Source organism: Mauremys mutica, chromosome 6 (assembly GCF_020497125.1).
Source record: "Mauremys mutica isolate MM-2020 ecotype Southern chromosome 6, ASM2049712v1, whole genome shotgun sequence".
Lineage (NCBI taxonomy): Eukaryota > Metazoa > Chordata > Testudines > Geoemydidae > Mauremys > Mauremys mutica.
In genome coordinates this window covers 7,520,480-7,544,460 of record NC_059077.1, presented here as the reverse complement: position 1 = coordinate 7,544,460, position 23,981 = coordinate 7,520,480, and the positions used below count along the sequence as shown (strand labels likewise).

General features: G+C 42.6%; 1 long non-coding RNA gene across 2 annotated transcripts in view; it reads right to left on the bottom strand.

Moving 5' to 3' along the window:
• LOC123373135 overlaps window positions 1-23,981 on the bottom strand; it is a 44,194-nt gene that overhangs the window by 8,287 nt on the left and 11,926 nt on the right. For both annotated transcript variants that reach the window (XR_006580578.1, XR_006580577.1), the window contains 2 exons: window positions 9,580-9,769; window positions 1,505-1,648 (listed from right to left, as the gene is read on the bottom strand). This is a non-coding gene — a long non-coding RNA (uncharacterized LOC123373135). The remainder of the gene's footprint in view (window positions 1-1,504; window positions 1,649-9,579; window positions 9,770-23,981) is intronic.

Here is a 23,981-nt window from a genome sequence, read left to right as displayed (position 1 = left end):
GCAAGGAAGTGGTGAACCAGGTCCACTCTTGACAATTAGCCAGATCTTCAACCCTCAGTGGGACATGTTGGGAGTTCAACACTATGAAAAACTGACCACCTCATTTAGATGCCTATGTGGGAGCTGAGAACTCCGGAAAAATCTGGCCCCAGTTGTGGGCAGTAAGCCCCTTCAAATAGCTGCTATATATTTCTGTGGCCATATCTGAATGTCAACATGAGAATCTGTGAAATCTTAACTCTCTTCTGAAAGTAAGATGGGACTTAGTTTAATGAATTTTTGCTTGTGTGATATTCCAGCAAAAAAAACTGCTTTTCTGTAAAAGTAAAAAGCTTCTGTTCCTGAAACACTGCAAGCTTCCCAGACACCATTCCCACACAAACATTTTCCAGAGAGACCACGTCTAGGATTGAGAAGACAGGGTAGTCTCTAAACTCCTTCAGGGAGTAGTGAAAAGGGTTAAAATTGATGTTTCCAAGCAATTAGCAGTATCTGCTTTCAACAGAAATAATCCTCCTAATGTAGTAATGTAGGTTTCTATAGCTGGATTCTGTAGCTTACTACCTTGATTTTCTTTATAGAGCTGCAGGAGGGAAAAATGATACATTGTTCAAAAAAACCCATATGTAGGAGTTATAACCGAAAAAGTGTTACATCCAAATTCTGTTCTAAGTTATGTTAGGTGTAAATCTGGAATCACTGCTACAAACCCATACAACAGAGTGACATGATTACGCCACTGTAAATGAAAACAGACTACGGTCCCTAGTGACTTTGCTGAAAATTGCTTCTTCCCTAAAGACAGTTTTTCATCCAAAGAAAACAAGCCTCTCTTTGCTCCAGTGCAAACATGTACTTTTAGCTTTGCCAGCTATTTTCAGTAGCAGGCTTTAAACCCCAGTTCAGTCTCAGTACGTTGGCCAAGATGGCAGCCTCGCAGCCATTACATATCACCATCATTCCTCTCAAAGGCAGAAGTCAAAAGGCAGAAGTCAAATGGGGCCAACCATCCCTGTCCTCTGCTGTTTATCCAGATCTTATATATTCAGATTTACTAACAGCTTCAGCCATTATTGGGATACAAAATGTGCCTTTAGATTGGCCTCTTGCCCTGGGGTTAGCAAAGAATTGCTTCTTTAGGTAGTCTACTATTTGGGGCATATTTTAAGAATGCCCAATATGTCCATCTCTTCTGTTGTATTATTTGTGTTGTTGTGGGTAATTGTGCCCATTCTAGGACCTCTTCTTTACTTATTCTAGCAGTACATTTTACTTTGACTATTACATAAATCCCAATGCAATCCCACTTCAGTACTCTAAATAGTGCTTAGTTGGGATATAATTGGTGCATAGGCCTTGTGCCCAGCCCTCTTCATGGGGAGAATTTCACTGTAGGGAGACGATCTCGAGAGAAAATTTCAAGTGACTGTGAATGGCTTGAAAAATGTCACATGCTACCTGCAAAATGTACCGCAGTTTTGTGATAACTGAGGAATTAACATACCTCTTGGTGCTGGGCAGTATTTGGTGCAAATAGGCCAGGTCTCATGACATGAATTACATGGAGCAAAGACTGGTTGTTTCAAGCTTGTCCAATTCGACTTCTCTGTTCTCTCTCCAGCAGTTTAGCTAATAGTTTATTTTAGCACTTTAAAAAAAAGAGAGAGAGAGAAAAAAGGTTTTATAAACCACCTGCTTGAAAAGTGCAATATAAATGCAAATAGACTGATTGACTGACATGAGGATCCCTTGATTAAATACTACAGGGCTGTGGAATAGAACACAAAGTCCTACTTTTTTTTTTAAGAAACAATTTATAACTCCAATAATACTATCTTAACTAAAAGGCAAACAAATCCAAACTGTAATTCCAATAACCATGATAACCCAACTCAAAAAAAGGGAGAACATTTCCTTTAAGTTCCTGAGGGCAGAAAATTAACTACTGTGGATAAACGGAGGATGTCTGCTTGTCAAGCAGTGCAAAATAATAGATGGCACTGTAAGCTGACCAGGCAAAATAAGACAGGTAACATTCAGCACTGGCTCTTATTCATATTTAAAAGGGTACAAGGTCAAAGCTAAGATCTATGGCTTTAAGATAAAGGATTTCAATTTTACAGAAAATGTTTCTGCTACAAAATTAAATAGGTAGGAGATATTGTTACCAAGAGAGATTCCGAAGTCTTTGTTGGGCCCAGAAGACAAAGTCCCTAAATCTCTATTGTGTATCACACTAGTGAGGATTTATGACTTTGGATGAACAGATCTATAGTCTATCAGAAGGAAAAGAATAGCTGGAACCAAAGCCAAGTTTGCGGGAGAAAGAGGGAGTGAGAGAGATTATTAAAGCAGCTGGTAATGGAAATCTATGAGGAATCTGGACAGTGTTACAGGTGAAATGATTAAGCCCTGTTCCCAGACTGTAACCTCTTTCTCTCTCTCTTTCAAACTGAAATGTCCAGCCGGTGGGATGTGCATTTCAGAGGTTCATAAATCGTGCTAAGACAAAGGAGGCTTGGGGGCATGAATGAGTGCCTAAATCAAATGAACCAGCCACAACTTGGTAAATGGGCAGTCTGAGAGCCTCTTTGGAGAGAAGCTTCCCACTCTGTGATGTTGACACTGAGAAGCTGTTTTGCTATAGGTCTTCAAAGAAAGTCCAGTCTCTCTTGACTTCCAGTTAAATGCAGTGCAAATGAAAGGTGCTGATTGACAGCTCTGGAGACAGACGTCCTCTATTTGGTGACTGAACATGCTTGACATAAGCAGTGCCAGCTTCATCCATCATCTGTCCATCCACCCACCCTCACACCCAACCATCTATGTAGTTACTGATATGGCCACCACCTTTGTAGTATCCAAGTGTCTCCTGAATTGATGTGGCTATTCCTGCGTGCCCCCTACAGGGAGTAGCGGCGTACCTCAAAGTGTGAGAGGACATTACAGATTTCAGTACCTATTAAATATTTGGCCCCTCTGCTTAGAGTGCCAAGAGTGGTGCTAAATGCAGAGGTGGTTTTTTTTTCTGATGTAGGCACCTGTCCACTTGAATTTGGAGTGAGATTCCCCCAACTCTTCATTAGGTTATTCCAGTCTTGACTCCAGAGATGTGACTAAACATAGTACTTTATTATTCACCATTTTTTGTGTACATTTGTTATGGTTGCAAACACGGGGGGGGGGGGAAAAAGAGAGAAATGGCCATGTTCCATTGTGCCTCAGGCATCATCAGCAAAGTTGTCAGCTACATTCCAAAGGCAGAATCTTCACTACTGGTGATGATGTAAGAAGCAGAGATCCCCCAATTTGATCAGGACTGATACCTTTAGACTTGTAAGCTTAGCAAGTTTGATCTGCAAATCAATGATATCTAATAAATGTGAAACCCTATGATGGAATTTTTACAGTCACTCCTTGGACTATAATTGCCTTTTAAAAGCACTAGGCAGTTTTTTTTTAATATTATATCAGACGCACTGCTGACATTAATTGATGAAGTTCCATTAATTTCACTATAACTATGCCAAATTGCATCAGTTAAAGATCCAGCTCTACATTTTCTAATATGAGCACCAATATCAGTAGTTCTGGTTTCCCATCACTGCTTTTGCCTTATAAAAAATTAGGAACAGAAGTTTAACATGAGATTTTTATGGAGAGATGTGTCACTGGTCAACCACATTATTTGCTCATTCTACAAAAATTGCATTTTATTTTTAATGTCTTCCTGCATTTAAAGGGAAGAATCTCTCTATGTGCAGTTTCAAATTCCATGATGAGCTCTAAGGAAATGTAGCAAGTGCATTTCAGAGAACAGGATGGCTGTCATGATTTCCACAATCTCATGTTGGTTTTGTTGAGTAAGCAAATTAGAAGCTGCGAGAAGAACAGGGCATTTGAACACATTCACCATCCTGGAAAGCAAATGTCTAGTTGACCAGCCACTTTTAAGAAATGTAGAAATCTTAAGGAAAGAAAAATAAGGGGAGAGACAATGTATTTTTCATAACCAGACCTCGCTGTATGCTGTGCCCTAAACCTGACACTAGGCACTAGATGGAAGATGTGAAATCAAGTGAGCTCCTGATATAGGTAGCAAAAAAGAGGATAAGCCTGAAATGAGTGTCCTGAATGTGAATCTAAGTGTCAGAGAGGAATCCACTGATGAATCTTCTTTTTAAAGTCCTGTCAACTCCAGTGTATTCGCAGTTGTCCAAGTTTTGAAATGGTCTTGACCATTTTATATGGAAGAGAGGAATTGACTAGATTACCAAATCTGTATACATTCAGCAAAGATGACTAGGCAAAGATGCTTTTAAATATTCATATTTTCCTCTGTCATGGAATGCACACATGCTAAATAGCCAATGCAGCTGAAGTGAAGTGGCTATGATTAAAATGTGCCTAAATGATACATCTCCCGGCAGTACCCGAAGCTGGGCACCAGATGCCTCCATCAGCTTTATAAACCCCTTCATTGTAACACTTTTAACCTTACTACCCTGTGGAATAACTATTTAGTGTACAAAAGATGCTAAGTATGGACTTTGAAATTCCAATCCAATATACAAGTGTACATATTTTGGTGGTAAATTAATAATCTTTTGTACATGAAACCAGTAAGCCAAAAAGGTGATTATAACATATACATTTAAATTATAATATAGGAATATACAAAGGGGAGGATATACAGCCATTGAGACCACAGAACTGGTTATATGGTTAACAAGTGGAATATTTATAGGTCATTATTCATACTAATATTCAGAATTTCCATTGGGTTGCTTTCTGAAACTCCATTATACAACACAATGAAGCATTACCCACATTTCTCTTTACCCACCTAGTCAAATTTCACCCTAAATCCATCATACTACTTTCTCCTAAATATCCTTGTCTGATATACTTTCAATTTAAAAAGAAAGTTAAGATAAGAAAAAAACTGTACATAGCTTGAAAGCTAATTTTATATTAATAATAATAGTGCTTTGCATATAATGGCTTTCATGTGAGTATCTGAAAACATTTTATAATTTTTAACCAGTAAAGGCTGTACTAAAGTAACTATTATTATACCCATTTTACAGATAATCTAAACACAGAAAAGTTATGGACTTTGCTCATGACTGCACAATGAGTTGAAGGATACAGCACAGGGTTAACTCCCAAGGTCCTGACTCCCAGTCACCTACCTTAACCAATAGACTAGACTATCACTCTATGCTTTTAAAAAAATAGCTTTGTTCCATATTATCAGAAAAAAATAGGGTGCAAAAGTCTAAGAAAGCCATGCCTTGTTGGCCCCAAACATGGAGGTATAACTGCACAATATATGATTGTACTGCACATATTTTAAAAGGGTCTCATGAAGTGTACCAATGGTTAGGGTTTGTCTTCACTACCGGGATAAGTCGACCCAAGTTACGCTACTTCAGTTACATGAATAATGTAGCTGAAGTTGACGTAGCTTAGTTCGACTTACGCTGGTGTCTTCACTTCACTGCGTCGACGGGAGATGCTCTCTGGTCAACTTACCTTACTCTTCTCGGAGAGGTGGAGAACCAGTGTCGACCAGAGAGGTCTCCACTGTCAATTTAGCGGGTCTTCACTAGACCCACTAAATTGACCCCTGCTGCATCGATTGCAGCAGCATTGAGTCGATCTCCCCATAGTGAACACAAGCCCTTAGGCATCCCTCTTTGCAATAGGCACTATTTTTTCTGAAAGGGGCATTACATGAGCTGTTAAACTAAATGCCCCCAAGGTATGCAGGTAAGCAGGGGTGATTTTCAGACCAAAAGGCAGGTGAATTATGCACTGCTAGAGAAATATAAACATGGGGAAAGCACATCCCATGTTTGCTGTTTTGATGAATACTGCAGGGAAATTATGAACGCAACCCGTTTTTTCCTTGTATGGAATCCAGCTCTGAGGACCATGAGCCCCTGTGGAAGGCCTTGAGAACAAGAAGTGCTCAGCATCACGAGCAGATAACCCTGTAAAGCTTGGACTCTGGATTTATTGTTTTTATTCATTACTAAATCACACACATATCAAATGGCTGGTAATGAGACATAAAGTCTTTCACCTTAAGAACATGCACTTGAATTCTGGCTACGAATACGTTGAGCCATGCCACTTAGTGTTTTGAGCCTATCTGCTCTTACTGGACTAAGCAGGGTTAGGTCAGTCCTTGGGAATAGCTCTGTGCTACAGGAAATAATGCCCAGGATCAGGATATGTCTAAACCATAAGAGACGTGGGTAAGCACACTAGGACTAGTTTTAATAGAGCCAGCACAGGTAACAATAGCCGTGAAGATGCGCTGGAATGGGCTTTAGCATAGACTTATTCCTTCTGTTTCCCTCCCAAGGACTGACCTAGCCCTGCTTGGTAGACCTCATGTGTCTGTTTTAAAATAGCTGTGGTATAATCATATATTGCGCACAGTCATATCTCCATGTTTGGGACTAACTAGGCACGACTTTCTTAGACTTTTGCACCCCGTTTTTAGCTCGACTAAAGGTAGCATGGGTATGCTTACCCATGCTCCAATTACACCTTCATTTGCAGTGTAGACATACCCTCAAAGATTCTGATTCAGTATTGAACCTATGCCCAGCTGTGGTGCTAGGGGGCACTATGTGAGTGATGTCTTTCACGGTATGTCTATACTGCAGCTGGGAGGTACAATTCCCAGCATGAGTAGATGTCTATGTGTTAGCTCTGATCAAGCTCATGCTCTAAAAATAGTAGTGTGGGTGGCAGCTCAGGCCAGCTACATAAGTACTTACTTAGGATTGCGAATGGGGTTGTACCCGGGCAGCTAGCCAAGCTGCTGCCGATGACATCACGAACACACTATTTTTAGCACCCTAGCTCAATCAGAGCTGGTGTGTGCACATCTATTCGAGCTGGGAATTCCACCTGCCAAACATATCTTCAGACAAACTCAAAACTAAGAAGGGAACCAGACCGTCAGCTGAAGCTCAGTGGAATTATACTGATTTACACCAGCTGAGAATTGGGCCCAAGGTATTGACTACTGGTGGCCATTAAAAGATTTCAGGGTCACTTTGCACAAGAGTAGGGAGTAGCAGCCCTCTCGGATTCCGGCTTGGGTAACTGCATGAAAAACTCCTCTTTGGCTTCAATTGAGTATGATGTTTTCCAAGCTTCCTTTCCTGTAGTGTTGCTGATCACTGTTAAATGGATGCCATGCTCCATCACACAGATGGCTCCATGGGTGTAGGAATCTCTGCAAAGTGTTTTGACATGAGATTGACACATTTACAAAGCCTTGTGGTGAACAATGGAAAATCATTGTACAAATGATCTGTTTTATATGCGATCAGAAAGAGAGGATAATGTTTTTTGCATATATGCATGTATTAACATCCCTCCACTCTCTCTCCCTGTAGCTGTGTTTTCAGGCCTAACCAGCATACCATATTTAGGTGAGGTGATCAAGATGGGAAAAATTCATTTCAGCTAAAAATACAGAGAGTTTCTCTTATACAAATGTCACCTGCCTGGATTTGAGGTATATTTTGTGCTCCTGATTCTCCTCTAAGTTGCACCTTGTAGATCCATTTACCAAATCACAACAGTAGCTTTGCACTGACTTTGCACAATTATGTATAGATCTAATCCAAATCCCAATGAAGTCACTGGGAGCCTTTCCGTGGATGGCAGTGGGAGCTGGATTAGACCATAAGTGACCACACAAGATGCAAAGAGGCTAGATAAAGAGGTTGTTATTCATAATAAATATTATTAATACTATTAATAACAATAAAGTTTATACAAATCTGAAATTCCCAAATTTAGTCTGAATCCATATTTCAGAATCAAAATTCAGCTCACCTCCACCATTAATCAGCAACTGGAATCCAATTCCTGCATTATTAAAATCAATTGGAGCTTTACCATTGACTTCAGTGTGCACAGAATCCAGGCCTAACCAGCCAGAATCGGTCTGTTTCCCCCCAACACACACCCCAATGGCCTCTTCAACACTGTGAAAGTTCAGCTTTAAACAGCTGAAATCATGAAATTTACGATATTTAAAATCCTATGACTGTGAAATCGACCAAAATGAATGTGAATTCGGTAAGGCCCTACAAATGACCAAGTCCTGTCCAGGTAAAGGAATCATCAGGGGCCATCAGACTTAGGAAAGAAATACACCATCCTCTGAATGGTGCATCTCAGCAACATCATTTATGACCCAAAGACTGTATCATATTGCTGATGCTGTTAACACCTCCATCTCCATCTGAGGTAGTTTATATGGTCCCATTACCACAGTAGTGCCATTGACAGCAGATTATCAATAAAATAGTGATGCGGCCATATTACATCATGAGCGGTGACGAGAACACTCTATGGAAACCACTTCAACTGAGCAGATATCCTGCTAGGTTGGCCAACAGAGCTGATGATCAACATGAGCTTATATTGCAGCAAAGGAGGTTTAGGTTGGACATTAGAAATACTTCCTAAATTCCAGGGTGGTTAAGCACTGGAACAAATTGCCTAGGAAGACTGTGGAATCTCCATCACTGGAGGTTTTTAAGAATAGGTTAGACAAACACCTGTCAGGGATGGTCTAGTTATTACTAAGTCTTGCCTTGAGTGCAGGGGACTGGACTAGATGACCTATTGAGATCCCTTCCTGTTCTACACTTCTATGATTTTCTGAATATTAGATATTATATCCTGAGGTGAACGGATGTGAATGTTACACATGCACACCAAATCACATAATAAGAAGGAGCATGGTGTGAATCTGTCCAGGCTCAGAGAGCTAAAAATATCCCTACTTCAATTACATTTGCCTCATAGGACTACACAAGGTATGACTTTGGCTTAGAGCGTCTGGTCATTGACTGCTCATGAAGTCTCCCGAAAGAGAGGAAAATGTAACACACAAATGGAAGTGATTTCCAGCTAAGAGAAGCATTGGCTTGGCAAACATTTGGGTATCATTTTTATTTCAACAGTCGTGTCCACAGCATTCATTTTCAGAGTATGTGAGTACCTCAAAACATCCCTGGGAGGGAAGTCAGCATTTTTATAGGTAGGGAACAGAGACACTAAAGGATGCTAGTGGCAGACTAAGGAATCAAACACAGATCACCAAAACTCAAGGCAAATGCTTTGACCACCAAACCATTTTCCATCAGGTGGCTGCATTTATGTCCAAGAACTACACAGGTTAAGGTACGAGTTTTGGTTATGGAGTCCAGCCACTGGTGGAGACTCTAAGAGCCATACTGGTCTAAGATTTTCAAGATGTAGATTAAATACTTTTGCAGAATGTTTTCAATAATAATGTTTGCAGTATTTCAACCAGTTCATGTAGTGGCCAAAATTTTGAGAACATTTGATATGTTGACAGAACATTTCCCCGCCTTCCCCCGCCCCACACCCAAAAATGTATCTACATTTTTCAATCATCTCTAACAGGCTATAGGTCTGATCTTGCTAAAGGCTGCATTTTCTCAGCAACATGTTATGCATCCTCCACTGTCACTGAAATCAATGGATCTGCTCCTGAAAAGTGCTGAGTACCTTGAACTCCCATGACTTTCACTGTGAATTGAAGGACCTTAGCATTTCATGGGATGTGGGCCAATGGTTTCCTTTCCACTCAGGGCAAGTGCAGACATGATACTCAGTGGTGATGTTGTTTTGAGATCCTAAAAGGATTCCTTCATTGAGGCAGAGAATCAGCTACATTCAGGGCCAATGCTGGAAGTGTCTTGGAAAGAGGAGAATTTGGTTAACTTTAGTAATTGAATCGGAATACGTTATTAGTATCTGCTTTCACTAATCTGATATGAAAGTCACTAATATGATACAACCGTAACATTGTGTTTACAGCAATACATTTGGATATGATATGAATACTAATACAATATAAAGGAATGCTGCTAACATGCTAATAGGACAAGATATCACTAATGAGATATGAGGGACTCCACTGAAAAATTTAATATTACTTTCCTGAACTTTTTCCAATATAACATTGACCTTGCTCACAAGGGACCCTGCCAAATGGCCTTTTGCTCTTTTCCCAACAACTTTGTGTTCTCTTTAGTGAGCTCTCAGGTTTGTAGGCGCACCGTATCTGTCTGCTGGCAGTATGTGGCATCAATAACAAAGGGTATATACCATGTGCTCAGTGATTTGGACACTTTGGAAACACGTGTGATGCTTCCAAACCTGGTGTCAACTCACACCAAGGCCTCCAGGTCTCAACTGAATGCTGACAAATACATCGCTGGGATTAGTCTGGCTCACCTGTGTGTTAGTATTCCTAAAACAGGCACTAGAGTTATAAAAATGCACTTAGTGTTTAGTCTTTATTGAATTCTTGGAAGCTGCTGCCTGCATTAATCTCAGTTGTAACATCTGTATCCCATATAAGGTAACATTTGAGCATTTGCATTGTAAAACTCTGAAGCTCTGTAAATCACCAGACAAAAAGGAGACAGTAATTAGTGTGAAATGCTCACCTACCACAAAAGGTGTTATTTCCTGCCCCGCAGAGAAGGCCCATCAACACCAGATGAACTATTGTGGACTATCAAAGAGGACAAAAGGCTTTACTGATTGCTCTCCTCCCTCCACATAAAGAGGAGATGTGCAAGTAAATTCTTCCCATCAGCTGAGCTGGCAGCTCAGAGAAGGGGGAAAGGGAATGAAAATCCCTGACAAGGGCCTTGCCTACACTTGCACAATAGAGCACATTAAATCGGCCCCGGGAGCCCTAACTCCTGAGGTGTCCACACTGGCAAGGCACGTAGAGCATCTGGATGCCACGGCTGGAGCGCTCCTGGTAATCCACCTCCACAAAAAGCATAAAGCTTGCTGCACCCCGGCTGAAGTGTTGGGGTGTCAGTATGGACAATGTGTTGCATTACTGTGCTGCGAATGGCCTCCGGAAATGTCCCATAATCCCCTGAAGTCAAGTGGCCCTCTGGCCATTGTTTTGAATTCAGCTGCAGGCATGCGGCTATCCCCTTTCAAAGCTCTGTTTCTGACATCCCACATGCTTATCTGCTCTGGGACACAAAGCAAACCATTACTGTGGAATGCTCCTGCTGCAGAGGCAAGTGTGTGTGTGTGTGTGTGTGAGAGAGAGAGAGATAGAGAGAAGCAGGGGTGGGGGCTGATGTCAGGTTTCCCCCTTCTCCCTGCCACTGTTTCAACTTACAAGACAGCATGCTGACACACTCTGCCCCCCATGCTTTGCAAACCCTTTCCAAAGCACTCTGCAGCCACTTACACATTGGGATAGCTACCACAATGCACTGCTCTCTGTGGCATTGCAAGAGCTGCTAATGTGGACATGCTCCACGGTCACAAGAAGCACAGTGTGAACACACGGAAGCACATTCCCTGCTGCTGTCTCTGAGGGCTGGTTTAACTCCCGGCGCTCTACATCTGCAAGTGTAGGCATGCCCAAGGAGAAACTGTATCTCTATGCTGCTTGGACTCCCAAGGGCAAGGTTTTCTAGGCGTAAGCAAGAGATCCCCAGTGTTTAACCTGAGTTGGTCTTAAGAGATATATAGAGCTTGATTATTGCAGAAGCTTCTATTACTTTTTGAAACTTAACATTAACTCATTTGTGTGTATATATTTACCTGCTTTAACCTTTTCAATAACTCTCTGATTTCCTTTTCCTAGTTAATAAATCCTTAAATATTATAGCATTGGTTTCAAGCATTGTCTTTGCTGTGAGATTTAAGGTACAATTGCCCTGGGGTAAGTGACTGTGAATACCCTGAATATTGAGATTTTTATCCATCACAGAGGCAAGCTTGCATAGGTGACAAGATAAATCAAAGCACCCAAGACAACCCTCTGTGACTCCATAGTTAGGCTGTTATAGTGCCTGAGGAGTTTATACCTGATATTTGGTTGGTGAAATCTAAGTATAGAACCCACAGCCCATGTGTGGTTTGTGCTTTGGTTTGTAACAGTCTGCCCTGAGGTTGGTCCTCACACTCTTGAATCATTGCATGATGGTGTGACTTCAGGGAGTAGCTCCATATGGCAATAAAAGAACATTTGTGCATTTGTAGCAAACATTTCCCAGGAATCACAAAATGTCTTGCAAACATTAATGAATTCACCCTCCCAGCAACCTGTTGAGGTAAGAAAGTATGATTCCCCTATTTTGTAGAAAGAGAAAATGAGGCACAGAGAGATGACGTGATGTACCCAAAGAAATCCTTGGCACAACTGAATATAGGAGGCCACGGATCTCTTGGCTCCGAATCTTTAGCTACAAGACCATCTTATTAGTAACTGCTCTATTCCTCTCCCTCCATAAAGTTCCTTTTCAATTATATATTTTTCATGTTTCCTCACTGTTATTGCTCAGTGTATGATAGAGCTAGGAGGAAAAGAATGAAGATGTTTTGAAGGTTTTGTACTGGGACTCAGGAAATGAGCTTCCATTCGCAAGTCTGCCACAGAGCATGGGTTCTAAAACTGAAGGGTGTAAGTAATTATTAGATGTCCATGTGCACTTGTGATAATCACTCAGGCAAGTCAGACACCAAACTGTGAAACTAACTTAGCTGAAAATGTTGCCCTCTCGTTTGGGGGGCAGAATCCCAGGTGGTGTCAATTAGACTATGCCAATTTACACATCTGACTCATAGAGGATAATAATCAGAAACAGAGGAAATATATCTTGCCATTATGTGGAGTGACCACATCTCTTCTCAAGGAGGGGTATTGTTAGGGCCCCCCTGCCCTCCTTTAGTTCTTGTCACAGAGACAGAAAGCAGAAGACCAGAGTCTGCAGTGCAGGCAATGCAGTGTTTATTAGTGGTAATAAAACAAACATATCCACAGCTCTGTACACTAGTAGAGCTTTTCCTGTACTCCTCCTCTTTCTCAGCAGGCATAATTTTACCTCTAGTGCACATCCCTGGTCCCACCCCTTACATTTTATGGTCATGTTCTGTTTTGGAGGGTCATGAGTCTGGGGGCTTCGGTACCACCCCTTGTGTACTCCATGGGAGAGGAAGGGAGTGAGGTTGTGTTTCAGCCAGAGTCGCTGTCCCTTAGGCTTTTTAGTGTTCCTTAGGCCTCCCCTCCCAGCCTTCCTTGCCCCCCCAACTGGTTGCTTGACCTTGTCTTAAGATAGGAGTCGAGGCAGTCGTATATTAAACTCCCACCAAAACCAGCAACACTAACTCTCTTCCTCATCTTTTCTCATTGTGCTATAAACCCCATCTGGCTGTGGGCAGATGCAAGACACAGTGTCTTTGTTCTTTGTTCACACATGTTAGTAAGAATATATGAATATCATAAGTTTAACGGGCAAACAAACCCCGCAATTCTATCTCAGGGAAATATACAGGATTGAATGCTCATGTTGCGATCATGAACAATTGTGTGCATTTTCGTTGAAGAAGGCAGGTAAACATGAACAGCCCTTGAGTTTGGAGAATGTGATTGCTACACCACAGATCAGTGCTTAACTTCCAACAGGTACAGAGCTGGGGACACAAATGACTAGGGCCTACCAAATTCACAGCCATGAAAAATGCATCATGGACCATGAAATCTGGTCTTCCCCTGTGAAATCTGGTCTTTTTTGTCCTTTGACCCTATAATATACAGAGTTCACAGGGGACACCAGTGTTTATCAAATTGGGGGTCCTGATCCAAAATGCAGTTGCTGGGGAGGGGGGGGTCACAAGGTTATGTTAGAGTATTGCCACCCGTACTTCTGCGCTGCCTTCAGAGATGAGCAGCTTGAGAGCAGTGGCTGTTGGTCGGGTGCCCAGCTCTGAAGGCAGCACCCCACCAGTAGCCATGCAGAAGTAAGGGCGGCAATACCATACCATGCCACCCTTACTTCTGCGCTGCTGCCTTCAGAGCTGGGTGGCTGGAGAGTGGCAGCTGCTGCCTGAGGGCTCAGCTCTGCAGGCAGGAGCGCAGAAGTAAAGTTGGCAACACCATCCCATGCCATCCTTACTTTTGCACTGCTGCTGGCAGCGGCTCTGCCTTCAGAGCTGGGTTCTTGGCAAGCAGCCGCCGCTCGCCGACTGCCCAGCTCTGAGGACAGCGCCACTACCAGCAGCAGCGCAGAAGTATGGGTAGCAGTACCACAACCCCTCCACAATAACCTAGCGGGCCCCCCCCACAAAACAAAACAAAACTGCCTTTGGGGTCAGGACCCCTACAATTACAACACCCTGAAAGTTCAGATTTAAACAGGTGAAATCATGAAATGTACGATATTTAAAATTCCATGACTGTGAAATTGACCAAAATGGCCCATGAGTTTGGAAGGGCCCTACAAATGACCAAGTCCTGTCCAGATAAAGGAATCATCAGGGACCATAAAACTCCGGAAAGAAATTCACCATCCACTGAATGGTGCAGCTCAGCAACATCGTTTATGACCCAAAGACTGGGCCATGTAGCTGATGCTGTGCCATGTTGCTGATGAGGTAATTTATATGATCCCATTACCACAGTACCTGAGTACTTATGCTCACAACACTCCTAGGAGGTAGGGAAGTGTTATGATCACCATTTTGCAGTTGGGGAATGGAGATAGAGAGAGACCAAGTGACTTGTCTAGAGCCACACGTTAAATCTGTAGCAGAGCAGGGAATTAAAGCTGGGGCTTCCTGTGCCTGAGGCTACCACTCTAACCTCAGGACCATCCTTCCTTTCTTTCTTGCTGCTTGTGCTATAGAGATCGCCCCTGCCACTCTTTCTCATGTGAGCAGTGCTGCAAGTTGGTGAGCAACCTGAACTTCATTTAAGGAAGGCCCTTACAATCCTATCAATGTTGCCTCTAGATATAGATACAATTTCTGTTATGGCTCCCAGCCTACACACAGAGATGCTAGATAAAAACAAAATACACTGGGATTTTGCTGGAAGGCTGCAAAGTAACTCTGCTTTATTTCTTAGAATTCAGAATAATATACACCCAAGGACCCCAAAACAGAGAAAAACAAAACAGGCTGATCCCTAAAAACAGAGGCACAACTCACTCCCACTTTACTTTAGACGGATAGCAAACTGCCTCAGATGATCCCTATCATATGGCTTCCCTCACAGCCCTCTCGCCTACAAGCAGTACCAGGAAATGCCCCACACTTAAAGTGATAGCTTGTCATTTGTAAACGTAGTTTCCAGTACCCACCAGTTACCACAATATTGGCAGGATTCCTTTGTGTTCCTCCATATCTCATCTTGAAGATATTTCCCGCAATAGATCCCATGGTGGTCTGAGCAGTAGAACCAGCTGGATTAAAGTGATTTCAGTATCCTCACCTCACTATTTCACTGTAAACACTTGGTTTGTGATCTAAGGCAAATGACGAGTTTATAAAAGCCACCTTAGGTAGGTCTCACCTATGACTGGAGAGGTGTTAATAGACAACTTCACTTTGAATGGTCCCTTGAAATATGTTAACTACTTATGCTAAACAATCTGTGCCACCTTCTATTTAGCTGTGATACTTTGGGTCTGTCTGCACCGCCTTTAAAAACCCTGTGACTGACCCATGTCAGGTGACTCGGGCTAAGGGGCTATTTAACTGTGGTGTGGCCCAGACTCTCTCACCTCACAGGATCCTAGAGTCGGGCTCCAGCTTGAGCATAAATATCTACACCACAATGAAACAGCCCCTTAGCCTGAGCCCCACGAACCCGAGTCAGGTGGAACGGGCCGGTTGTGGGTGTCTAATTGCAATGCAGACACACCCTCTGAGTACCTTTCCCAGACTCAAAGAAGAGCAGTGTGCAGCTCAAAAGCTTGTCTCTCTCACCAGCAGAAGATGGTCCGATAAAAAATATCACCTTTCCCACCTTGTCTCTCTAATATCCTGGGCCCAACATGGCTACAACAGTACATACCTACGTGGGTCAATGAGAGTTGAGAGCATTTAATTCCTCTCCAGTGAGGTGGACGAGGCTTGAGCCCATACTCCACGTGCTGCCCACATTTCAGTGGGCCATTTGGCAATGCCATTACCCGGCCATGCTACTTCTCACCGTCCCCTTATTCCCCGTGTTTGCTCTAGTTCAGATATAGTTACTCAGCTGCCTCAGAGAAAGGTTCGGCATCAAACTGGCTATTAATCAGTGGCTGGCACTGTCCCCAAGTCATTACTCAGGTGAGGGTCTGGCACATCAGCTGATGGGAAGCTTGAAATTGATCATGAATCATGTTCAACTTATTGCCATAGCAAATATTTGACAGAATAATGAGCCAGCCGCCATGCCAATCATTCTTCAGTGCATGTTTCCCTAGGCTGCATTTAATTGCCCCGACGGGTGTTAGATAATATGGTGTCCTTTACGTGGTCACTAATTCACCACTTGAGCTCATGAACACATATCTGCTCGTGCCTTTATTTAATCCTGGCAGCTGTCTGCAAACCCCTCCCATGTTTCATTCTCCGCTCATTGTAACTAGACTGTAAGAATAACTCCCAGTCATTCATATTGCATTTCAGTTCCCTTCTCATTCCCTCTGTTCCATCCTCGGTGCTCTCATCACTTTACTTTTCTGATTATACGTGAATTGCTTTGTCACCACCATGTTTTTGCTCCTGTCGGTGTCTCTACATTTTCTGAGCTCTCAGAAAGCATCATTATCTAGTAGCTCGAGCACGATTTAGGTGCCAGAAACTTTTTTGAGTTCTAATCCCGGATGTGGCTTTATTTAAGTGTATTTAAATTAACCTGCCTGTGTCTCTTTAATGCATTGGATCATGTTTGTGTGTCCCACTGCTCTCTACTGGATGGAAGCAGAACTTCGCCTCTGTGTCATAAACCTTACACTGCTAACTGTTAAGGGGAATCTCTCTTAGCTGAAGTGTAGGGGCCTGTGCTTTTGAGCTGTGTGAAGTTCTTAATGGAGCTGGGCAGAATGAGTGACAGCCATGAAATTCTAGATGGCCACATAGTATGGGGGGGGGGAACAGTTGCAATGTGAAAAGTGCCATATAAATGACACTTGTTATATTTTGTATGAAGGATGCTCCTGTACTATGCAACTGTTCAGATCCCTGCAGTGGGGATTTAGGCACTTTGGATATGCACGTATATCAGTGGGAGCTGTGAACATATAACCTGGACTGTGCGAGAGCATAAATAGAGAGGGTCAAGACAGTGTAACATTCAGACTTCATTTCTTCCTCTCTCATCAAGCACTTCCACAAAGCAGCGGTCTCTAATTTCAGAGACATACATAATGCTATAGTGTCTCCTTTTGGGAAGCTGGTTACCATAACATGACCAAGAATAGAAGCTGAGACAGAGCTTGCTATACCAATCCTCAGTGATCACCACATCCTGGTCTGATGCAAACTCTGAACAACTCCCTTGAGGTTCTACAAGCTGAATTTGGCCCTAAATGTTGAATAAATTAGAGTCGCTTTCTTCCAAGTGAATATTGAATCAACACCCCACCATGCTGCTCCGTGTTATGCTTCAGGTGAGATTCAAAACCAAAGGTTCTGGCCATCTGTGGCTATTAAAAATCCCCTGGCACTTATTTGCTAAAATGATGCTATGTTCTGGCCAAGTTCCCAGCTGGAATAATTATTAGAGCTGAACAACAAGTAATTTATTTGACAAATTTTGCCTTTTAGTGAGTTGTCCGTGAAATTCTCAGATTTGTTATTCAAAATTTCTCCTGGATAACTTCTGCAAAAAAATTATTAGGCAGCAGATAATTTGATTTGCTGACACACCATTTATAATCCCTGCTCTGACTCCCATAATCAAATCATGTAACCTAATTTAGCTAACTGACACAGAAGGAATTTTGAAGTTTGTATTCAACTGCAATATTCTTATTTCTTAATTTCTCAGGTCTTGGTTACTTGCATAAATTGTCCAATCATGAAAATGGAAAAATAACGTGAGCATGGGTGGCTCCAGGTCCCAGCACGCCAAGCGCGTGCTTGGGGCGGCAAGCCGTGGGGGCGTTCTGCTGGTGCCGCGAGGGCAGCAGGCAGGCTGCCTCCCACGGCTTCGGCGGACCTCCCACAATGCCTGCGGGAGGTCCGCCGAAGCCGCGGGACCAGCGGACCCTTCACAGGCAAACCGCCAGAGGCAGCCTGCCTGCCGTGCTTGGGGCGGCAAAATCCCTAGAACCGCTCCTGCATGTGAGTTCAGTAACTAAGCAACATAGGATAAATTATACCTTTAGCAAGTGTTATACCCAGCAAAACAAGAACCCTCAAATATTTATGGAAAGCGATCACAAAAGGATCACAAACATAATCAAATTTGCTTTCAAATTTCAATAAATATTAATGGGGAAAAATCCCACTATTTGCTTACCTCCAGCCCTTACATTCTCCCTACATTAAATTTTTCCCAGACGTATCATTTGGAAGTGGTATTTCACTTCTTGACCTTAACCTACTGTATAATATTATAGCGTAACAGCTGCCATGTTACACCCCAGAGGTGGCTACATTTCTGTGGAGTGTGATGTGATTCCTAATGAGTATATTTAATACATTTTCTAAAGTGCTTCAGCATCCTTTTCCATTAAAAACATTATATTAGTGCAACTTTTGTCTATTCAAATTTAATCCACTGGAATAAACACAAATACCTGAAGACACAGAAAAATGTGTAGTTGTCATTGTTCTGTATGTGCTAACTTGAAACTCAGCTACAAAAATGTGAAGACATAAAGTTTCTGAAAAAAACTGCTGAGAAATGAGATTTTATTAGGATTTCCAAAAAATGTCACAGCAGTAGAAAAAAAGTGATGCATTTAAGCCTTAATTTTCTTGAAAAAGAGAAAAACAATTTTTAAAGTTGTCAGTGCAGAAGCTGTTTTCACTGTGAAAATGACAGAACAAATCAATTGTCAAAATTGTGTATTTTTGCCTGGATCAAATTAATGAAAATGTTTCGATGTTCAAGAAGTTATAATTTTCACTGCCAAAACTTGTACTTGCCTCTTTGGTAAAACCTCATCTTGGATTATCACTTAAATACTTGCAAAACCATCAGCAAGTGTGAATACTGATGAAGGGGAAATTTGAATTTTTTTTTATATTTCCAGAAGCAATAAAAGTATGAAGCCCAGAAGATCATGCATGCATCAGGAGAACCTATCCAGCTTTACATAAGTCAGGCTGTAAAGGAACTGCAACTCCTCCCATGGGAATAATCCAGCTCAGGACGATGTTTAAGATCCATTACAGCAGTATGGGATGGGATTTCCAAAAGCTCTCAGTGTTTTCCCAATTCTGCCCTTATTGAAGTCATCAGTAAAATTTGACTTCAGTGAGGACACAAACTAGGGGAGAATGCTGAGCACCTTTAAAACAAAGAAACAAAAACAACCCCCCCCCATGTATCTGGAAATGGGAAACCATCAGAGTAGGGAGCCGTCTTTGTGACTGTATAGCCTAAAATAATTATAGGTCAGCTTTAGGATAGAAGCCATGGAGACAACATTTGTTTGGACAAAGCCCATAAGAGCCAGCCACTCATTAGGTCGCCTAGATCATTTCCTTGCAAGGAATCCTTAATGCACATTCTCTATTGTTTCATCCAGTCCATGTTTTCAATACCTTTGGCAGTGGGCTTTTAACACTTGTCTCTGAAGGAGCTTGCAATGCTCTGATTTCATGTCATCTATCATTATCATCTTCTCACCCTCTTTTTTTATAGAAAACATTTGTTTTATTGGCAGAGTTATCTTTTGAAATCCAAAAGCAAAGTGGTCAGACAGTTGCAGTCAATTCTGCATGGTCATACCAGGTGACAATTCCAAAATGCATGCCAGGCAATGCAATAAGCAGTCCATCTTCCAGGTAAAAAACTTATTTTTATTTACTTATTTATTATAGATACAGCCTTCTTTGGCTGTGATGATTTTACCCTGAGACTTGTTGTCTGTCGTGTTAAAATTATTCAAGATAAAAGAATCCTGAAGGTATCTAAGATATATAAATATGTATGGAGAGATATAAGCTATTTGTATGCACAAGAGGATTGTGATAAAAGCTATCTGTAAGATTGTTCCAATAGTGATCTCTTATAACCACCCACTGTTTAGTCATTTTGTAATAACGAGACGGATGCAAATGTATCAGAGCTGCAATACCAAGCAGATCTGTTTGAACTGCATCTGTGAATAGCAACATTAGGCTAGAGATGCATGGGTAATAAAATGCCCATGTTCTAGACACCCACTAATGTCCGGTTTTCATCCACTCCCTTGAACTGTCAGGCTTGGAAACATTGCTCCAGAAATGAGTTTTCAAGGGTAAAGAACAGGGCCCAATACTTTAAGATCCTGAGCAATACCTAAATGGTGCAGGAAGGCCTCATTTCCCATTGCTGTCAATGGGAAATGGAACCTGCGGGATTGAACTCTAGACAAGACACCCTTGCATGGACATCTGAATCCACTTGATCCACTCCTGGCCCTGTTTGCTAAATCCAACCCAAATATGGTGAGAGTCAGAAGACATTGCAATATGACGTGTCACTGAAAACATCACAATGCAGTGTGAGACCCTGGGCCTCTGTAATCCTCACAGGGCAGAAGAGAGGCGTAACTCCCACTCTGAGTGGGGAAAACCCCGCGCTGAGTCCCTATCCCCAAAACATGGGTGACAGAAGAAATCTGGTTCTAGCCATTGTACTAGAAACATTTAGGTGAGCAGCAGAATCCCAGCATCTCCATCTCTAGCACACAGTATGCAAGCATAATTTCAGAGGAAGTCACTGTGCCTGGAACCCTGGGTGCCAACCTCTGGGCAAACAGTTAAGAAACAGGGCACAGAACAAACTGGTTGTGTGTTCTATACTTTGATTTCATCCCCCAAGTAGCAAGTGTGAACTCCTCAGGCACTATAAGAATATTAATAGGGAGCCATAGACAGTCCCCTTGGATACTCCAATCTTGAAACCCAGACAAGCCTGCATCTGTGGTAGATGGGCCCTTACACCAAAAATCACAATACTCAGGTTAGTACCAGTACCAAAGGACCAGTCACTTACCACAGATCTCTCACCAGAGAATACTTGTAGCCAATCCTATAATTAACTCAAGGCTTATTAACTAAGAAAAGAAATTAGAGGGTTATTTACAAGGTTAAAGCAGGTAAACATACACACACAAACGAGATACAATCTTAGGTTCCAAAAGATAATAGTAGCTGCTATAATATGCAAGCTTTATATGTCCTTTAAGGCTAACCCAAGCAAAACAGCTGCGGACCCGTTGTTTATGCTTAGAAATCTTTGGCACTCAGAGCTCAAGCAGCATAGGATAACGATTTTTCCTTAACAGGCGTTTTTATTCTCTTCCCCCAGCATTCCAGCTGGGATGGGATGAGGGCTTGTGCAGGTACCCTCTTCAGGATTGTGGGGGAAGCAATCAACAATGGCTTGTCTGATGTCAGCAAGACCTTATTTTGTTGGAGAGGAGATAACACCTCTTGTGATAAGTATAGCATTTCATACCCCTGACTGTGGGGGTTTACAGTCTTAGCTTTACAGTCTTAGGGCAGGTCTTCACTACCCACTGGATCGGCAGGTAGTGACTGATCTATCGGGGGTCGATTTATCGCGTCTAGTGTAGACACAGTAAAATTGATCCCTGATTGCGCTTCCCGTCGACTCCGGAACTCCAGCTCGCGAGAGGCAGAAGCGGAGTCGATGGGGAAGCGGCAGCGGTCGACTCGCTGCTGTCCTCACGGCCAGGTAAGTCGACCTAAGATACGCCGACTTCAGCTACGCTATTTGTGTAGCTGAAGTAGCGTATCTTAGGTCGACGACCCCCCAACCCCCGCTAGTGTAGACTTGGGCTTAGGCTATGGCTACACATACGGACGTAGAGTGCCGGGAGTTAAACCAGCCCTCGGAGACGGCAGCAGGGAAAGCGCTTCCGTGTGTTCATACTGTCAGCTGCAGGTGCACTGGCATGTCCTTATTATCAGCTCTTGCAACACCACAGAGAGCAGTGCATTGTGGTAGCTATCCCAGTGTGCACTTGGCTGCAGCGTGCTTTTCAAAGGGGGGGTGGAGTGTGACAGAGAGTGTGTTGTGTGTAAGTGGGAGGAGAAACAGTGTGTTTTAGGGGCGCAGAGAGTGCGTCAGCAGGCTGTCTTGTAAGTTCAGACAGCGGCAGGGGGACAAGGAGACCTCGACACCAGCCCCCCACCCCCCCCAACTCTCTCACACACACACACACGTGCACAAACGCCTGCCTCTGCAGCAGGAGCAGTCCACAGTAATGGTTTGCTTTGTATCCCAGAGCAGATAAGCATGTGGACTGTCAGGAATGGAGCTTTGAAAGGAGATATCTATATGCCTGCAGCCTAGTCCAAAACAATGACCAGAGTGGCCACTTGACTTCAAGGGATTATGGGACGTTTCCAGAGGCTAGTCACAGCACAGTAATGCAACACATCGTCCACGCTGACACCCCGGCGCTCCAGCTGGGGTGCAGAAAGCTCTATGCTTCTCATGGAGGTGGATTATCAGGAGCACTCCAGCTACGGAGTCCAGGTGCTCTAAGTGCCTTGCCAGTGTAAATACCACAGGAGTTAGGGCGCCTGGTGCTGATTTAATGTGCTCTAACTTGCAAGTGTAGCCAAGGCCTTAGCAAACATTTTTTATAATTACAGAGCAAATATTTAAACATTACCTGGTAACACTGGATACAGACATTAATAAATGGAACATTATACAAGCATTCCATAAACACATTCTTATAACTCTAATATCTATTTTAACAAACTAGCACAGAAGGAAGCCAAATTGGCTGCCAGCTATGCATTTTTCAGTTCTCAGGAAAGCCTGGAGGCTTGGCATGAGCTGGCATGGGGTCTGCCAGCATCACTACTTCTTCAAGGAGGTGGCACTTCTGACTGAAGTGCTTAGGCACTGAAATGAGGATCAGTTCAATTCCGCATCCCACAAGATAGACCTGAACCAAAATTCTATCTCTGAACACCCATGTAGCTAGACCACACAAACTTCCTGTGTGGATACTTGTACTTGGCACTAAGAGTGGCTTTGTGTGGTTTAACATGAAATGTATTAAGCTGAAGAGCTAATTTAGACCCTATCATTTTATATATATAGTTGGGATTATATTTTCCAATGTGCATTACTTTGCATTTATCAACATTCAATTTCATCTGCCATTTTGTTGTCTTGTCACCCAGTTCTGTGAAATCCCATTGTAACTCCTCACAGTCTGCTTTGGACTTAAATAGCTTGAATAGTTTTGTATCATCTGCAGATTTTGCCACCTCACCGTTTGGCCCTTTTCCCAGATCATTTATTAATAGGTTGAATAGGACTGGTCCCAGCACAGACCCCTGGGGGAGACCCCTATTTACCTCTCTCCATTCTGAAAACTGACCATTTATTCCAACCCTTTGTTTCCTATCTTTTAACCAGTCATGAGACGAGCTTCCCTCTTATCCCATGACAGCTTACTTTGCTTAAGAGTTTTCAGTGAGGGACCTTGTAAAAGGCTTTCTGAAAATCTAAGTACATTATATCCACTGGATCCCCCTTGTCCCCATGCTTTTTTACCCCCTGAATGAATTCTAGTAGATTGGTGAGGCATGATTTAGAATAGAATAAGTGGAGATATACCAATCTCCTAGAACTGGAAGGGACCTTGAAAGGTCATCAAGTCCAGCCCCCTGCCTTCACTAGCAGGACCAACTTTTTTATCCCAAATCCCTAAGTGGCCTACTCAAGGATTGAACTCACAACCCTGGATTTAGCAGGCCGATGCTCAAACCACTGAGCTATCCCTATTTACAAAACCCAACCAATTATGTTCATCTATGTGTCTGACAATTTGATTCTTTCCTATAGCTTCAAACAGTTTGCCTGGTATTGACATGAGGCTTACCAGCCTGTAATTGCTGGGAACACCTCTGGATTCCTTTTTAAAAATTGGCGTCACATTAGC